The sequence below is a fragment of the Balaenoptera physalus genome (assembly GCF_965194825.1).
Source record: "Balaenoptera physalus genome assembly, chromosome: 20".
Taxonomy (NCBI): domain Eukaryota; kingdom Metazoa; phylum Chordata; class Mammalia; order Artiodactyla; family Balaenopteridae; genus Balaenoptera; species Balaenoptera physalus.
In genome coordinates, this window is record NC_138901.1 from 4477715 (window position 1) to 4496709 (window position 18995).

The window sequence follows — 18995 nt, forward strand, 5'->3', positions numbered from 1 at the left end:
GGGGAAAATGCAACTCTGACAGATCATACAATGTTCTAATTAAAACAACAGAATTCACCTTTCGGAAGTACCTTAATGCTTCCTTCTTGCCTAAACAAATGAAAGGGAATACAATGCTTTTAATTGCCTACACTGGCTTTTTTAAAACCTCTTATTAATTAAAACATGTAAATAGTGATATAATCAAGGTCGAGAAATCCAACCTTGCCAAGAAGGTGTATTTGTGCTACTTGACTATAGGGAATTTAAAGTAAGGACTCTCTCCAAACCCAAGGTTCAGGTTCTAAGAACAGAAGCAGAAAGAATGGGAAAAGTGAGGCCAAATGGACAACTGGATGCCTGAACACGGAAAGCTGAAAATTTGCAAACTCACTTCTTGGGTCATCTTTCTTCCCACACAAGAGCCATCGTCTGCCCCCATTAAGGTTTGCATGATTTCCCAATTTCAGTCAAGTTAAATGTAAGCTGACATCATGTTTATGAGGGGGAGGGAGAAAGACCAAAGCAAAAACAAAAACAAAAAAGTATGTTATAGTGGAATCACCTAGGCTTTTCCCTAACTCTTGGAAATAAAGCGTTTTTCTGGAAAGACTCTGGATGAATAACTCGTGCCGTCATCAACAGAAAAATTTGTCTTTAAGAAAGAGGGTTCTGTAAGAAAGAAAAATACCGTGGTCCAGCAAATGATGTACAGGTCTACAGGGTAATTACAGCACCCGGTGTTAATAGCTAATCATATGGAAAAGGGATACTTTCTGATTTCTTTGGAATTCAAGGTAGCTTTGTGGGTTTTATTTTCCTCCCTTTGTGTATCTTTTCTTTTTCTGGAACTTTTATGTGGACTTGGCCCAGACTTTAGCAGACATCTGAAAGAAGACTACTGCAAATGTAAGTCAGCAACTGGAGGAGAGTAAAGGGTTAATGGTTAACACATACCATCATTTTAAAGTGGAAGGAAAGGATCAGAGACCTCTGAATCAGAAGCAGCATTTCAGTGGTTGTTTTGTAGAGAGATAAATAACCATAGAGTATACATGTTTTGTTTTGTTTCACATGTTTAACAGCTGAGTCTCCTTTTAATATGTTGGATCTATGCCTCTAGTGTTAAAGCATTCATTTCCCTCAACACCATTCACATACTGTGTACCTGAATATATCAATGTCATAAGGCATATATACAAAACACCCAGGATTCCGTACCTCACATTGGTGACATGATCTGAAATGATACAGGGACCACAGGTTGCTGTGTTAAATATGAAATTGCCTTGAGGAATGGCCATCAACCTCTATGAGTGAGCAAGGTAAATGGAACCCTGTGTATTTGTTTCCCAGTTTCTTATTTTACCTTTACGGTTCTTTTGTGACAAACATGCAAATAAGAGCATGACGTAATAATTACAAGGAAAGACAGACTTGACAAAGTTGGCTTAATAATGCACATGATTCTGCAAAAAAAGGGAGAACTCTGACATGGTCAGTCTGCTGTTACTCCCCTTTGCCCTAACAAAAATCCTCATACCCTCAGAGATACATGACACCTCAAGGTAACAGTACTCATCTTGGCATTTTAGTATGATGATTGCTAATGAAAAAGAATCATTTCTGGACACTGAGGCTGACTATGTAGAACAGAAGTACGCAATGGCCAAAGACCCTTAGCAAAATCCTTGACCTGGACTTCTTTCTGAAGTTCCGATGAGAACGGTTGATTTGCTGCAAGGGACCGGCTTTACCCAATTGTCAGAGCTGGCTAAGCAGTCTCTATACATCTGCTGTCTCTGGGTCTGGTGCTGGAGCCTGAAGTTGGGCAGGCAGCTGGGACAGGACAATGGGTATAAACTGGGGGAGGTCCAGGTCAGGTGCGAACTCACAAGCATGACCAGGAGCCTCACCAGGACGGACGGCGACCCACGTGAGTTCTTGCTGTCCGTGCCCGTGGCGCTGAGGTTATCCTGCGGAAGTCAGGGCCCTGGACTGGAGAGCGAGACACGTAAGCCTGTCTGGGAGCTAGGGAAGCTGAAGGAGGATCCAAGAAAAGGCAGAGAAGTTTCAAGCGCCCCTGCTGCTTCACACCAATGAGAGAAGTCAGCAGATCAGCAAAAACATATGTGAGTACAAAATGGCTGCTGCTTCCTTTCCACCCTCCAAATCTTCCCAGAATCTTCCTTGTGGTCCAACCTAACCAGAGATATACAAGGAAGTATGGTTGCCGATAAATCCAGGACACTCAGTTAAGTTCAAATTTCAGATAAACAACACAAAAATTTTTAGTATGTCTCAAATATCGCATGGGACAAACTTATACAAAAAGTTATTGTTTATGTAAAATTCAAATTTAACTGAGTTCCCTGACCTTTTATTTGCTTAATCTGGCCACCCTAAAAGAAAGGGAATTATAGGAAATATAGTTCAGCCTACCCAAGCTGATACGTAACAAACCTATCATATGATGAATGAGGAGATTGGTAAACTGAAATTATATTGGCCACAGGTGTTTTCAACTCTGGACCATTTCTCTGCCACGGGTACGAGGTGTCCTTAGGAACACCAGCATGGTGCCCCTGGCCTGACAGATATAGTCAGGAAACTTCATGAGACAGGGGCCTCAGTCCATGCCATCCCAGGAATTAAGACATATTCAGAGGTTGTGCCTTTTACTTTCCTTACAAATTGCTGTCTCCTCATTTTCTGCAAAAAAAGCAAGAGCCACACAAAGACAACTTGAGAAATGGGGACTGCTAAATAGAAAACATAGACAAAGAAGCCAAACAGTGAGATAGGATAGGGAAAGAGGCTGTTTAAGGAGATAAGCCAGAGAAGTCATGAATCCCTGTCATAAACAAATTAAAGAACATTCAAAACATATATGCCCTTTAAAGAGCTAAAATGATCAGAGTGCATTTATTTTTTCAGCATTATTTAGCCAGGTTGGAAAACAAAACCCTGAAATTAATGCCAAGATAACAGAGATGGGAGTAGAACTTTTCCCTCTAATAATTATCTTACTATCTGTCCATCTTAGGTCAACAAACATGTTATGATTGGCAGGTTAAAATGTTTAGGTTAGTCTGAGCTCACATAAACCATTTTCAGTTTTCTAGGACAGGAGAACGCTATAAGACAAACATATGATCTTCTCTCCAACGTCCTACTTCCAACCCTTCTTCCCGCCTGCCCTCCCCATCTTTGATCGTTCAGACGAGTATGTCCACAAAGCATTTCGGCTGCTACCCAGGTTCTCGCCAAGCTGGTGGGCACAAGTCTTGGTAAGACCTAACAAATTACTGCATTCTTCTCAGTAAAGGGACAGGAAGTGCTCAGAGAAATCTAATAGGCTTCAGTACCTATGACAGAAGAAAAAATAAGTGAATTTGAGTAATGATCACTATTACCCCCTTGAACTCTCCTACAGATACTGGGTCTCCCAGACGTCTCGACCCTTTGTTGTGGAGGACCAGGAGATAGTTGAGAGAAGCCCAGACCCGCTGGGTAATTCACAGCGGGAAGAGAAAGGAACCACTCACAACAAAGAACAGATTCCATCTGGAAGGTCAGACGGAGGCAGAGGGAAAAAAGAAAAAAGAGCTTTAGGGAGAATATTTTGGGGGAATGTGAGAGGGAATTTATTTGGTGGGCAAAGAGTATGTATATGAGGTAAGAGTGGAACATTTTAGGAAATTCTGGAGTGTGTATTAAGTGGAGTAAAAAATATAGCAATTTTTGATACCATTAAAGATAAAAATGTCAGTTTTGGACTGGTGTTTATCTGAACGTGGCACAGTGTGGAAACAGAACAGGAGGCACCCAGCTCTGTGTGGATTACACATATTTAATGGTCCGCTTCAAATGATGGCTTAGCTGTGCCCCCCTGGCCCTCCATGGCACCCTTTTGAAAGATTAAAAAAAAATTCATTACATGGATGATTATAAGTAGACTGCCTGAAGACTCTAGTATCAAATAATTTAAAATCTCACGTTCATACATATAATAGAAAATATGCTGGTACAGCAACTAGAAAACTCAGGTCCTAGAGTTTAGCACCACTGGAAAATGTGAGGTAACATCTATTTATTCATTAAAGAAAGAGATGTCATGTGCCCTCTATTTGTATGACCCTCTTCTATGTAAAGTGATTACAGCAGTGAACAAAAGAGACAAAAGCCCCTGGTTTGTGGAGCTAAATTTTTAGTGAGGAGAGATATGCCATCAGTAAACAAATAAGTGTAACGTACAGACTGTCATTTGAGGCTAAGTGATGTAAAAAATATAGTAAGTCAACAAAGGGGTTTAGGAACTGACAAGGGTAGGTATAGTGTTCATAATTTAAATAGGACAGTCAAGGAAGACATCACTAATTTGAAGAAGTTGAGGGTATGAGCCATACGACTATCTGGAGGGAAAATATTCCTGGCACTAAGTACATAGGCCCTGAGGCAGGAGCTTGACAGGCATTCCTGAGGAGCCTACAATTAACAGAATGTTTTATAATGTTCTCAGTTTCATTTATTCATGTATTCCCAAATGGGATAAGAGTGTCAACTTCCTAGAACTCCTGTATAATAATTAGAGATAGTGTAGGAAAAGTGCTTGGATTTTTAGTAACCAACACATAGGAGTAAGTAAATAATATTCTCCTTGCCATAGTGCTGATTTGCCAAGAGATGTGTGCTGCCTTCAAAAGTCAGATCACAGGGGCTTCCCTGGTGGCGAAGTGGTTGAGAATCTGCCTGCTAACGCTGGGCACACGGGTTTGAGCCCTGGTCTGGGAAGATCCCACATGCCGCGGAGCAACTGGGCCCGTGAGCCACAATTACTGAGCCTGCGCGTCTGGAGCCTGTGCTCCGCGACAAGTGAGGCCACGATAGTGAGAGGCCCGTGCACCGCAATGAAGAGTGGCCCCCGCTTGCCACAACTAGAGAAAGCCCTCACACAGAAGCGAAGACCCAACACGTCCAAAAATAAATAAGTAAATAAATAAAATTTTACAAAAAAAAAAAAAAGTCAGATCACAGGAGAACAGGCTATAGAGTAGTCTAGCCTAAGGGCAAAAAGCCACTGTAATGATGGATGCAAATTCAAACCCTAACTCCATTATTTACAAGATGCATAAACTTGTATAAATTACTCAACTTCTCTAAGTCTCTGCTTCATAATCTGTAAAATGGGCATAATAATACACATCCTTCAGTGTGGTTGTGAGGGTTAAATAAAACACTTAAGAATAAAGAAAAACAGTAATAACAGCTAACATGTATAACATGCTCACCATGTGCAGGGCACAGTGCAAGCTGTTTCCCTGCATCATTTCATTCCATTCTCATAAGACTAGGAAGTAATATTAAACTTATTTTACAGATGAAGAGACTAATGTCTAGATAAAATGCCCATGGCTCCATAAACAGTAAACCATGGAGTCAGGATTTGAATCCAGCAGTCTAAAGACAGAGTCTGGGTTGCTGACTACCATACTCCAAACCCCCTCATGCTGTGCTGGGCACATAATGAAAGCTCGATAGATGGCAGCAGATGTTACTGCTTTTGATGTTTTTGTTGTTGTTGTTATTATTCCATTTAGAAGATGTTACTCCTTCAGAAGCAGACAAATGCTAAATTTAAAATAACACTGCTAATCATAAAAATAATCACTATGTTGTACACCTGAAACTAATGTAATATTGTAAGTCAACTATACTTCAATTTTTAAAAATTAATAAAAGTAAATAAAATAACACTGCGAGCAGGGTTACAAACAAGTATACCCATCACTAGAGATAAACAAACAAAAAAAAAGGTCTGCCAACCAGACCCCCAGTTTGCAATAGTTAAAGGAACAAATCACAGATGTGAGTCATGGGATAAAAATACAGGAAGACACAGCTTTACCCGAGTCCCAGATATTCTAAAATTGGGAACACCAAGTCTTCGAAAAATGCATTATTGAGTTTTCTTTCAACATGGCTTAAGTCTTGTTTTCTCAGCAACCCAATAGACATGTACGCAGACACCAGGTCTTCCTCCCTGGAATGTGGAATAAAAGTAACCCAGACAGGCCGCTGTATTTCCCCTAATCCCGAGGATTCCTCCCCACTCCAGACCCTCCCCATACCCCCGCCCACACACACACATACATCGTGTGCTTGTTGCTTCTCTTTCTTTTCATTGCTCAAGCAAGTCTGTACAGATGTTTTTCTGAATTGACTTCACTTTAAATAACTCACACTACAACACTGGTCCTTCTCCTGCCAACCCTAACTAGAACTGCTTCTGTACACCTCCTTAGTAACTTTTATCCCAAGTGCATCTTCCTCTCTCTCTCCCTCTCTCATGCTCTCTCTCTCTCTCTCTCACACACCCACACACACACTCACTTATACAAGTTTATTCTGGTAAACTCCTACTCCTTCAGGAGATCAAGAAGAACCCATATTTTGACTTTTATACTTAAGTATCATCTCAGTACTTTAAAAATCCTTAGTTTCCCCAAAAGGAAGAGAATAAAACTCTTCCCGTGGGCATAGTTTACTTTGCGACAATGGCCTATCATGTATAATTAAATCTAGTGCCACAAAATGAGTTTCCTAATCAGAGAAACTTAGGTGGGCAGTAGCATTAGAGAGAAAGTTTTTGCAACTGGACAAAACAAAGCATTATAGGTGGGGGCTTATAGCTCTTGGGAGTTTTCTGCTGCATGGCAAGACCCCCAGAACTGTTCAGCCCATTCTGTAACAGATCCCCAGTCTCACTGGATCACTAAACCAATAAAGATTCAATCCGTCTCAGCTGGTACTTGCTAGCATATTATTAGCACACATCTACACACACGCACACTCTCAATCCCAGGCAGAGGTATCACTGAAGATACCCAACTTCCAATCAGGAGTCCAGCTCAGGATGACCTCCCATCTCTAACGCCATTTTCATTTCCCCTCCTTACAGTCAAATAAACGTATCCTTGTTAAAAAAAAAAAAAAAAAAAATTTCTTCTTATAGCCAGAAAGCAAGTCTTGTTTTCAACTTAGCTTCAAATACCTCTATGTCCTCATGTTCTTAACCAAGAGGAGACCAAGAGAAGATGAAAGATTCCCTAGTGCAAACCCAAAGCACTTTAGGATTCAACGGACCTCAGAGAAAACGGCCTAAACTCTTAGATTAGACGTCAGGTTCAATGCACTCTTCTACGCAGCTGCCTAAAAGCACTGAACTCTATTAGTCCTGAGCACTGGACTCTCTCCTGCTTCCTCTTTCATATACAGGCACTGATTTTTCTTTTATTTTAGTTTCCCTCCTTACACTCATCTTGCAAACTAAGCATTCCTAGTCCCTCCTCCCAACCGACCTTCGCAAGTTTTTGTGGGCTAGTTAATAAAGAGTTAACCAGTTATCAAAGCAAATGTAATGAGGGCTCCTCAGTGTAGGACCTTGATTCAAATAAGATTTTCTTTCTCCGAGGTAGAGTTTCTGCCAAATTTTCCTTTTCCCCTCATTTCCCTCCTACTTCAGGAAGGTGAGAAATGGAAAGAAAAGTAGTAGCAGAGCATTTAACAGTGTCAGAAGTCAAGACACATTACCCCTCAATTGTCCCGGGGCTTTCTAAATGGAGTTGGTGCTGCCCGGAATGTTTTCTCTCACCCAGTCCCCTTTCGTCTTCTTGCTGAGTGTGTGGAGCAAGGCAGTGAGCTGTGGTTTTCTTAGGCAGGCCAAGGCAAGCGGGCTGGATGCCACTTGGAGTGCTGAAAGGCCCCTGGGTCACTTCAAGGTATGCAATGAATCAGGAACTTACTGAAGTATTGATTCACATTCGGGACATATTAAAATGTACAAGCAATCTCTGTTGTGATTTCCATTGCCAATTTTTTTAAAACGCCTGTGTCTGTATCTTGTGTGTGGCCAGGATACTCAGGTGAATGTTAACCTATGACAAATAATTTTAATAAAGTCATATGTTTAGATGCAATCCTGTTTCTAAGTTCCTTTCTCATTTAGGAGAATATTCTTCCCCCCAAAATCTGCTTATTTGTTTTTCTCCCTCTTATGTTTGTTTTCCTGCTACTGTATTACTGCTTTGTGTGCGTGTGTGTTGTGGGGAGCATTAAAAGGGAGCACAGTCTTACACACAGGGCACAGGCATGGAGCCCGAGACTCAGCTCGATGGTTAATTTTTTGTGTCAATTTGACTGGGCCATGAGGTATCCAGATACTTGGTCAAACAGTATTCTGGGTGTGTCTGTGAGGGTGTTTTTGCATGAGATTAACTTATAAACTGGTAGAGTGTGTAGAGCTGATTACCCTGCTAATGGAGGCGGCCCTCATCCAGGCAGCTGAGCGCCTGAACAGAACAAATGCCTGACCCTTCCATGAGTAAGGGGAAAGTTCTCCTGCCTGACCACTTGAGCAGGGACGTCATTTCATCTCTGCCTTCGGACTCAACTAAAATATCAGCTCTTCTTTCATCTCCAGCTTGCAAGCATTCAGACTGAAACTATACCATTGGCCCTCCTGAGTCTCCAGCTTGCCAACTGCAGATCCTGGGACCTGGCAGACTCTGAAATCACATGAGCCGATTTCAATTTACGTATGTATGGGTGTGTATATATATGTGTGTGTGTGTATAAAATATACACACACACACATATATAAATATATAAAAGTGGTTCCTGCCTCTCTGGAGAACCCTAGCTAATGCGTTCAGGTTCTAGTCAAGGATCTTCAAGATCCTGGGTGATTCATGAAACCCAAGCTCTCTCAGGCTCCTTTTCTCCTTCTGTAACTTGGGACAAAACATGATCAAATGCCTCCCGTGCTAATGAGATGATAAAAAGATAAGTTGCAAGGAGATCCTGGAAAGATACACCATAGACACATCCATGCACCAAGAAAAGCAGTCTTATGGCTTCATCTAGCAGAACCTACCAATCTTTCAGCTCTGACTGGAAACAGAAGACTTGCATTATCATTACCAAGGCAGAGGTGTGTGTTGGCTTTAGCCATTGAAATCTTTCTTATTCCTCTTGAAAACTGGTTCCTTTTGGTGGGAAGGATGGGAGGGTCACTCATAAACATATTCTGACAGTAAGTAAAGCACTTAGCATGAAATAACTGAATGTGAGACTGTCTCTATTCAGAGAAAAATGGACCTAAGGTATTTTTTGGAGTGCAGACTCTTTAATGTTGCACTCCAACCCTTAATAATTATAAAAAGGGGCACAATTTTCCATTATAGGAAAAGTCTCCATTTTCCTAGTTCAAGATTTTGGTGGACATAAAATAAGGTCAACACTTTGAAGAAATACCATTTTACATTAGATTGGACTTATACAGCTACAAATGCATTCCACTTCCTGCCCTAACAAAATACCTGGTGCAGTTCATAATTTCCCATTTAATAACTATTTCCATGAGAGAGTGAGTGACTGAAAAGCAATACTGCATGGCTGTGGAGTGTGCAGACTTTGAATCAGACAGACCTAGGTAGAGTCTTGCCTGTACAAATTGTTAAGTATATGACATTGAGAAAACTGCTGAACCTCTTCAAGACTCAGTCTTACTATCTACAAAAATGGGATGATCATAGCAGTGAGCCTTAAAGAAGTCAATGCATTGCATGCAATGCACTTAGCAATATGCTTGGCACATAGTAAGTCTTCAATAAATTTAGCACTAATTATTAGGATGATGGCCCATAAATTAATCAAAAGTACCAGAGGTGACTGTTCCTGACTCTATCCACATTCCTACCGAAGGAGAAGAGTAACTTCTTCTCAAATTAGTGCTCTTTCTTTTCCAAGCAAAGGAATGACACGCAGGACAAACTGACCATCAGGAAGAACACGTTCTCCTTGCAGTTTTCCTTGGAGGTTCTCAGAGAAGACTGTTGGGGAAACTGAGTCATGGGCAACCTCAAAAATGAGTGTGGAACACTGAAAAGGACATAGGCTTGGTTTTCTTATATCGATTATTGAAATAAATGAGTATTCATGACTCAAGTGAATTACCTGGCAGGAAGAATAATATTTCATAAGCCAAGGAGAACAGAGAAGGGAAGGAAAGAGAAAGTAAGAGGGAAAAGCTAGAATCTGCATCTCTAGACAGAAATATTAGCATTTCACTTGCTTGTTTTCAGCTAAACATTACTAGTCAACAGAAAAGCAGAAGTTTCCATTCTGAGAATATGCTTTATTTTCTGATTGTTCTTTGCTAATCAGTGTTTTGCAGCCATGTCCCAAATAGGATCCAGAAGATCATTCTAAAAAGCTACATTTTATTACGTCCCTCATCCACTCAAAATCCTCCGATGGCTTCACATCCAACTCCAAGTAAACCCCGCCATCTTGGGCTTCCTCACTGTGCCTCCGTCCAGACTTTGCAATGGCTCTTCCCTCTGCCAAATGCTCTTCCTCCAGAAGATCATATGACTCCCTCCTTTACCTCCCTTCCTGGTCTCTGCTCAAATCATCCTTTATCAGAAACATCTTCCCTAGCCTAACCCCGCCATCAGCCTCTATCCTATTATGCAGTGTCATATTTCACCCAGTGCTTACTGCCACCTCTACATACATACTCTTTATTTGGTTCCCTACGTCCTTACTTGCTGCCCCTCCTCCCCCCACCACTAGAATATCAGCTCTGTGAGAGCAAGGACAGCACACAGTTTACTGCTTTTTTGTATAAAGTCTCAACAAATGACTGGTTCATAATTAGTACTCAAACATATTGTTGAATATATAAACGAATGGGACAAAGGAAAAAAAGGAATGAGGGCAGTAGATAGGGTAGGAAGGGAGGTAGGAGGGACTTTCACTACTTGAGGGTCAGCGATTTAAAAGGATTTCACCCAGACTCAGGCTCAGGCTTCCTCTTATGCATAGATATGGCCTCTCCAACAGATAAATGAGCTTCACTTTGAAAACCCTGAAAGCTACAGCAACAGAAAGCCGATGGTTCCACCAGGTCTCAAATGCATCATCTCCATGATGCAACATGGGGAAAGCAGAGCAATCACAAGCGGATCATTGATGCTACACAGAAGATCACTGCTGCAGCTATTTCACTCCAATCCTGAAAGTCTCGCCCATTGCTTGTCATCTTCACTAGTGTTTCTCAACCTCACCGATAGCTACCAGTCATCTAACACCAACTGTTCTCATCTCTTTACCAAGCACTTCACACATTATAATCTCAGTTAATCTTTGGGATAACTCTGAGAAGTAAGTTTTATAATCCTATTTTTACAGGTGACAGAATACACTTAGGTTAAATGACTTGCCTGATTTCACACAACTAGTACCTAACAGAGCCAGTTGGGAAAAGAGGTTGTCAGACTCCAAATGTCAAAACCTCCAAAGCCACTTCTCTGTCCTGCCTTCCAATCCCCTAGGTACCTTGCTTGATGCTGTCTTTCAAAGACTGAGTCCTATAATGATGAAACAAAAACTACTTCACTTGAGACAGCCATGACGTACTGACATGAATGCTGTCATTAACTTTGTGCTTTGCAATAATGTTAACTATGATGACAAAAAATATAGAGTGGTATTACTTTTTTGTTTGTTTTTTGAATTTTATTTATTTATTTTTTTATACAGCAGGTTCTTATTAGTTACCTATTTTATACATAGCAGTGTATACATGTCAATCCTAATCTCCCAATTCATCCCACCACCACCACCACCACCTCCCCCCCTCCCTGCTTTTCCCTCCTTGGTGTCCATACATTTGTTTAGAGAGTGGTATTATAAGGAATACTTTTTCTTGCTATTTTTTAAGACACAATTAAAACTACAATTCATCAGCAGTTTGTCATAATCCTATCAAGCACTCAGTTGGCTGCCACAATACCTACAAAATACAAGCATAATAAAGTAAAAGCAAACATGTTATTATCCTATTGACAATGGGACCTGTAAGAGATGGTGGAGCCTTTGTATAGGGTGGGAGACACAGGGGGTGAGGGAGAGGGAATTCTCTGTCATTTTTATGAAAGCTTTTCCTGCTGCATAGAGGAAATCAGTGTTTCAGTGGATCATAAAATATCAGTGAAAAGCTACTATTTAGACCTCATAGCATTCCTGTTCAGTTAAAGACTCTAATCATTTATTGTGAACATGGTAAAATATACCACCTTAAAATAAAGAAAAAATAATCACCATGAATTTAAGGAAAACAGGCAGAATGGATAATAAAATAGGCAGAAGGGAAAGGAAAGGAGAGGAATGATAATGAATATACATTCTGTCTTGCCTCCTCCTTTGCTCTGATTTGGAGGTGGAAGGCCGCTATAAGCTAGGAGTCCAGTACTTATCATAATATCATGAAATAGTGTTCCAGAGAGAAGCTTAGATTTCCTTTTCCTAGAAATAATGAGGAGGTGGAAGGGATGAATGAGTAGAAGGGGAGGCAGATTTTGCATTTCCTTATAGATTTAAATAACCTTTCTACCATATTCTATGGTAGACACAGTGCTAAGTGATTGCATATACATTATTTCATTCAGTTTTCATGATAACACTATGAAAAATATTATAATAACCATTTACTGCTGAAGAAACTGAGGCTAAGAGGAATTAAATGATTTACCTCAAGGTCACACTGCTGTTTTAAGTGGCAGAATGCTTGGGCTGGGCCCATGGCTTTCCCAGCTACTTCCTGCTGCCTCAAATGGATACAGCATATGTTACTTCTTAGACAGCTGTCCATGAGCCTTAGACATTTGCAAACAACCTGCAAGGTTATGAAAGCCCCAAAGCTTACAAGAGCAAAATGTATAGGCAGCTTTTCTACACTAAGCATCCTTTAAAGAAACAAGCAGCCAACCCAACAACCTGAAAAGTCCATCAGCCACTCTGAGGGTCTTCTCAGCTTTTAGGCCAGATCAGACTCCTCTAATCCGTCACTTCCTCTCCGTTCTCTAGAGAGTCCCAAATTGGATTAATACCTTATCTGATCTGTAAGTGCTTTTCTGTCTTTTTTAGCAAACTTATCTGGTTTTTCCCAGCTTAAAAGCTGCCAATCTCTTGGTGAAGTCAAAACAGTCATTTTCTAGTTCTGTTACCAGCTCCACTGGGTTAACTCAGATTAGGAAAAATTATCACCTTGTTTTTAAAGAACTCTGATTTCACAGGGGCCATTGTTATGCTAGTTTCAGGATCTCTGTCCTCTGAGGTTATGGAATCCAGTAGCTGCATGGAAGCAATGGATTAGAAGAGAAAACTGAGATCTCCCTCTTCTTCCTCCTCATTAATATCTCTGAAGATCTGTGAGCCTTTGCCAAAAGTGTGAGTGAGCCTTCACATGGGTTTTCAAGTCAGGTTCGATGTTTGCTTAAATTGTATGGCAATCTTATCAGTTTGACTTAATACACCCATTGGAGTTTAGCTTGATTTTAGGTTTCTGAAGCTGACTTGGTAATTGCTAATAGATGTCAAATATTACAAAGGTTCAGATGTGGAGCCAAACATATCTGGGCTGCAAGTTTTTGGAAAGCTGGAACTGACTCTCTGGAGAGATTTCCAGTAGGGATGGGTTAGTGCTTTTTTGCCAAGTTTAGAACCCATTCCAAATCTAAGAGGGTTAGAACTCAGGCTTGGCTGGAATCTTCTGGAAGTCAAGGGGGAGTTGTTCTGTTTTATTTTCCCCTAATTTAGCAAAAGTCTTCTTAGCTTTCAGAATTATGTCCCAAGGGAACTGTGTATAGATATTCAGTGGCTCTGAGAAAACCTCCTTTAAATTACTAAATGTGATTTTTAATGTTTATGTTTTTGAGCCTACATAGCCAAAAGCATCTGTATTTCCTATTTTTCATTGTCTTAGTGTGATTGACAGAATTCTATTCACTGGAGAAAACTCACCTCTAAACATGCCTTAGGAAACAATTTCCTCTCCTCCCCTAAGGTTAGCACTAAATCGCTCCTCCCGGACAAACGGTTTGTGCCCAAATTTAATACATCCAAGAAAGCAAAAGTTGTTTCTTGGCTCCAGGTGAACTTTACAAATATAATTTTCTCTGGCCTCCTTCTCCTCCTGTTTATGGAGAAGATGTCATAACCAGGGCTGAACCTATTAATGGAATGAGTGGTAGAAAGCAGGGAGTGACCCATATGGACTGGAGAGGACATACATAGACAATAGAGGGAGCCTATAATCAGGAGACCCAGATTAAAGTTCCCAGTTTTGACACTCACTCACTGTGATCTATCATTTGCAACTTATTTCATCACTGACCTTGCCTGTAAAAGAGGAAGAATAATATCTGCTTTATTTACCTTGAGGGAAGATGATATGTATGAAAGTACTACTTAACATAAACACACAAATACACAAAATTCTAGGAACTGTAAAAAGAGCTTATTCTAAATTTTGTAATCTGCATCCATTTTAGAGGATATGAAATAGGATCTGCTTAGATAATTCAATGTCATTATGGTTCTTTAACATGATGCAATTTTTGAGGAATAAATAACTCATGACTGTGGAAAGCTTAATAAAATCTCCTTCCCAAGTCTAACTCTCTGAGTTTCCCCCATTAAAAAGATCTCCTTTAAAACAAAGAGTGAGTCTGGAAAAGACCAATGATGATGACTGTCCCAGACCGGCAATGAGCAAGGCCTTACTCTTCTTATTTGGGACCAATTAATATTCATGTAGTCCCAACCCTGAAGGGATTTAGCCCCAGCATTTCATAAAACTGAAGCAATCCATCATCCAAAAGGGCAAAGAGGCAAAATCTCTGAGCGCTTTTCCTCAAACTCCATCAGAGAATGTAAGCTCACATTACTTCCCCTCCCCAATCCTTTCCTTCTTTATGAAGTGAGACTATTGTGGATAACTGTGGTCTCGTAATGCATCTTTGGCTGGCCAAGGCAATACCATGGCTTCAGAAATTCTCTTTAGTAGAAGTTGGCCAGTGTTCTATTGTTTGCATCTGGGATGTGGCCAGTAGGGTTCGGACATCTGCCCATTGTGTTAGCTCCTTGGGCGCCAGTGGGCTGAGGCTCATTATTCCGCTGGGAATTATGCCTGTATTCCTTGAAAAAGTGAGTGACTCACCAACAGCCCTCTATCACATCTGACATTTGGAAGACAAAAATCCCTTTTGAGTTCCAAGTTTATCGTGAGTGAGTTTCTTATTCTAACCAAGCTGATCCATAAAAGTATTGCCCGACCAAGAGCATGCTTGGTCATCTCAGTGGAGTTGCACTTTAGTAGGATATTTGGGAATCCCATTTCTAGACATCCTAAGACTGTGCCAATCCAAATGGTCAGCCCCCTCTGGCTGCAGAACCAGAAGACAAAAAGAGAGAACAGGCACTAAAAGAGGCAGAGGGTTAATGCTGGCATCGTACAAGAAGTTGACAAATTGCTCAGTCCTCTCAATAGTTTTGCTATTTTCTGTCCCTTCCTTTTAATCCTATTGCAACTGCTTTCTAGCTCTTTGAGAATCTCAGTAAACATTTCTGTTCTAGTCCCCTGCTTCTGTCATTAACTAATCAAAGTATATTAAAACAGCTAGTTAACCTAGGGTTCAGCTCCTTTGCCTGAAATATGAGGAATATATTAGCATTTACCTTACAGGATGGTGAAGACTGAGGCGCTTAGTACAAGAGCATGGTACATAATAAGTGCTCAGTAAATGTTAGAGATAAAAATGATGATGATGATGTGCATGAACAGCTTAGCTCTGGATTTTAGCATGCAATAATGACTTGAGAAGTCATGAGAATTATTGCTAAAATCATTACATTATTATTTGCTCTAAGTAAAGAATGAACAGGGTCCACTTGGCTTCTTTGTTAAGGTCTATTTATAGATGATACCCTATGAGGGGCAACACATGGCTTTAGCCAGACCTGAAACTGAGGCTTGATCTTAAAATACCATCATCTCCACTGTTCCATGACCTTGCTCCCCAGTAACCACTGACCAACTTTTTAGTTCTTTAAGGGCTTCCAACCTGGCCTCCATGGCTAACAATAGCCAATAACTTCCAGGAAAACAAAGAGCAGGATATTGGGGTCTTTTGGCCTCTGCATCAAGGAACAGCTGGATCCAATTCAGAACTTTAACTGAAGAAAGAAAGAAAAATGGACACCCTTCCACTGGTCATGTGTCAGCCATTACTGTGTCTCTACCACCTGCAGGAATAGAGTCAAATGGAACATTTTTATTAAAGAAAATCTTCCAGCAGATTATAAGCAATGCCCCAGTGAGAAACCAATCCTATCGGGAATTGGTTGACAATACTCTCCTAGGATGTTGCAACAAGGCATGGCCTTTGGAATCAGAGAATTCTAGGTTCAAAGCTTGACTCTGCCCCTTACTTTGGGCAGCTTTGTTTATCGTTTCTGTGTTTCAGGTTCCTCATTTTACACAAAGGAGAGATTATAATAATTACATACTGCTCTGAGATTTAAACGAGATGCTGTTACCTGAAGAGCACTGCACACTGCACAGCCTGCAGTACTTAGTAAGTGTTCAGTATATGTCAACATACCCTTTCTCCCTCTCAGCGCTTCCCTGTGTGTAGAGTGAGTACAGTGGTGCCAAATATACAGCAGATGTTGAGTCAATGGAACTTCCCTAAAAGGCAGTGAGGAATCCTGGGTGCTATGCTTGCTGGAGTGGTATCCTTGTGCCGATTGCCAGTGGATAGCTGAAAGCCAGTAAGACAGCATCAGGTCTGAGCTTCTTGAAGTCCATCGTTCCTCCAGTTCAGCCTGCAAATTACTGCCCTGGCGTCTTATTACTTCAACTCCTCCTTCCTCTTCTGCAGGTCAAGAGCTCACTTGCCTGCCCTCCAGTGTCTAGAGTAGCCCTTCCCAACCCCTCGAGGGAGTCTGCAATGCAGCCCAGATGCTCTCAAAGATTAGGGAGGCTTTTAAGTCTAGTCTAAAAAATAGTCCTGTCCTTTGTCTCAGGCCATTATTTCTTCTCTTACAAATTTGGAGGATGTGATGTTCCATTCTTCATTTATAATATTTCACTGAGGGTATTTGTAGATCGTCAGCCTATACATCAAGTCTCCTGCTTGATTACACCATATAAATTCAGTTCTATTTATAAGCTGACGCAACTACTACTAGAATAGGAATTAAATATATTTCTAGTTTTGGAGACAAACATAGCTCATTTTTCTAACTTAGTATTTCTTCAGATGAAACATTATCCTCAATCTAAAAAATCAGAATTTTAGTGCTGCAGGAACTGCCTCGTTTGAGAGGTAAGAAAGGTGAAGAATTTGCGTTGAGTGATACTTTCTTGATAATGGCAGGATCAGGGCTTGCACACAGGTGGCCAGGTTCTCAGGTCAGGTGTCTCTTCACCATCCCATGATACCTGACCTGGTAGGACACCCACGTTTAACCTCCTCCACATTATCTGTAAGTCCCTTGGCACATGTGCTCCTGCTGAGATGTCCTGCTTTCCCCGTCCTCTGATCAGTGTTCTGTCCATGGACCACTTCCCATCCTCCCAACATGTTCAGGGGACTTTTTCCCACTCCTTGGAGTGGCCTGCCTCACCTGTCTACCTGGGGAATCAACTCACCCTCTAATATCTAATTCAAAGTTTATCTTTTCTTCTGTAACTCTCCAAAACTCCCTCAGAGAAATCAACCACTCCTTTACCAGTGTTCTAACAGAACTCTGTATGTCTCATTTATAGAACATAGTGCACTGAATTATAGCTATTTGTTTATCTTTGTCTCCCACTAGACTGTGAATTCTGCAAGGTTAGGAATTATACCTTATTCATGCTTGTATCCAAAGCTCTCTAGTGAGTTTCTGACACATACTAAGCCTTAATAACTGTCATTTTTTGTTTTTGTTTTTATGTTGTTTTGTTTGCAGATGATAACTTTCATGTTAGTTGCACTAGAGGAATAGGAATACACCTACACGGAGTGTACCTATTTGATTCTGATCAACATCTAAATATGTCTGAACTTCTATGGATATCTTGGATTTCCAGGAGCTAGAAGTACTAAAAATAATAATAATAATTGGAAAACTTTGCCTGAAGGGTTCAGTGACTTTGTGCAAAGAGAGAAAGTTCATGAAATCAGAGCACCAAACAGAATATCTGGAGAGTCCCCTTTATTCTATAAGATAACAATTTGTTAATCTTAAAAATTCCAACATGTTCCTCCTTTGACTAAATAAATAAATACCTCACTGATGATGACATAAACTCCAACATCTTAATATAAAGAAGATTAGAGGGCTTCCCTGGTGGCGCAGTGGTTAAGAATCCGCCTGCCAATGCAGGGGACACGGGTTCAAGCCCTGGTCCGGGAAGATCCCACATGCCGCGGAGCAACTAAGCCCATGCGCCACAACTACTGAGCCTGCGTTCTAGGGCCCGCGAGCCACAACTCCTGAAGCCCGCACGCCTAGAGCCCGTGCTCCGCAGCAAGAGAAGCCACCACAATGAGAAGCCCATGCACCGCAACTAAGAGTAGCCCCTGCTCGCCGCAACTAGAGAAAGTCCGTGCGCAGCAATGAAGACCCAACGCAGCCAAAGATAAATAAAATTAATTTTTTTAAAAAAGATTAGAATTAAAAATTGTAGCAAAATGAAAACGTACTGTTTTGGAAAGAAGAATAATAACTCTAATACACAAACCTCCAGGGACTTAAAATTGGGCCTTTCATTTCCAAAATGGTGATTAAGTCTCTAATATAATTAAAATATCTCAATAGGTCTTAAAGTAGAATACTTTAAAAACTATTATGAACTCTAACCTATGATCCCATCTTTGAAAGATATCATGGAATTTCTCAACTCTGTCATTTACTCTTTAACATTTTCTATCTCATTCAGTTCTTCAGCAGGAGTGGATGGGCACGCACACACTTAGCAAGTAGCTGAGAAGCTGTGGAACACTAACGCTGGATAACCCAAACTGCCCTCTAAATACTACTCCTATCGGAAACTTCGTACTTAGGGGACACTGTGGGGAGTCCTCTGCCCCTGCCATGACCTTCACCATATTCCCCTT

General features: G+C 40.8%; 1 long non-coding RNA gene across 2 annotated transcripts in view; it reads right to left on the reverse strand.

The window, feature by feature from the left end:
• The window catches only part of LOC309649663, a 453852-nt gene that overhangs the window by 263957 nt on the left and 170900 nt on the right, over positions 1–18995 (reverse strand). The gene's annotated exons all lie outside the window — the stretch shown is intronic.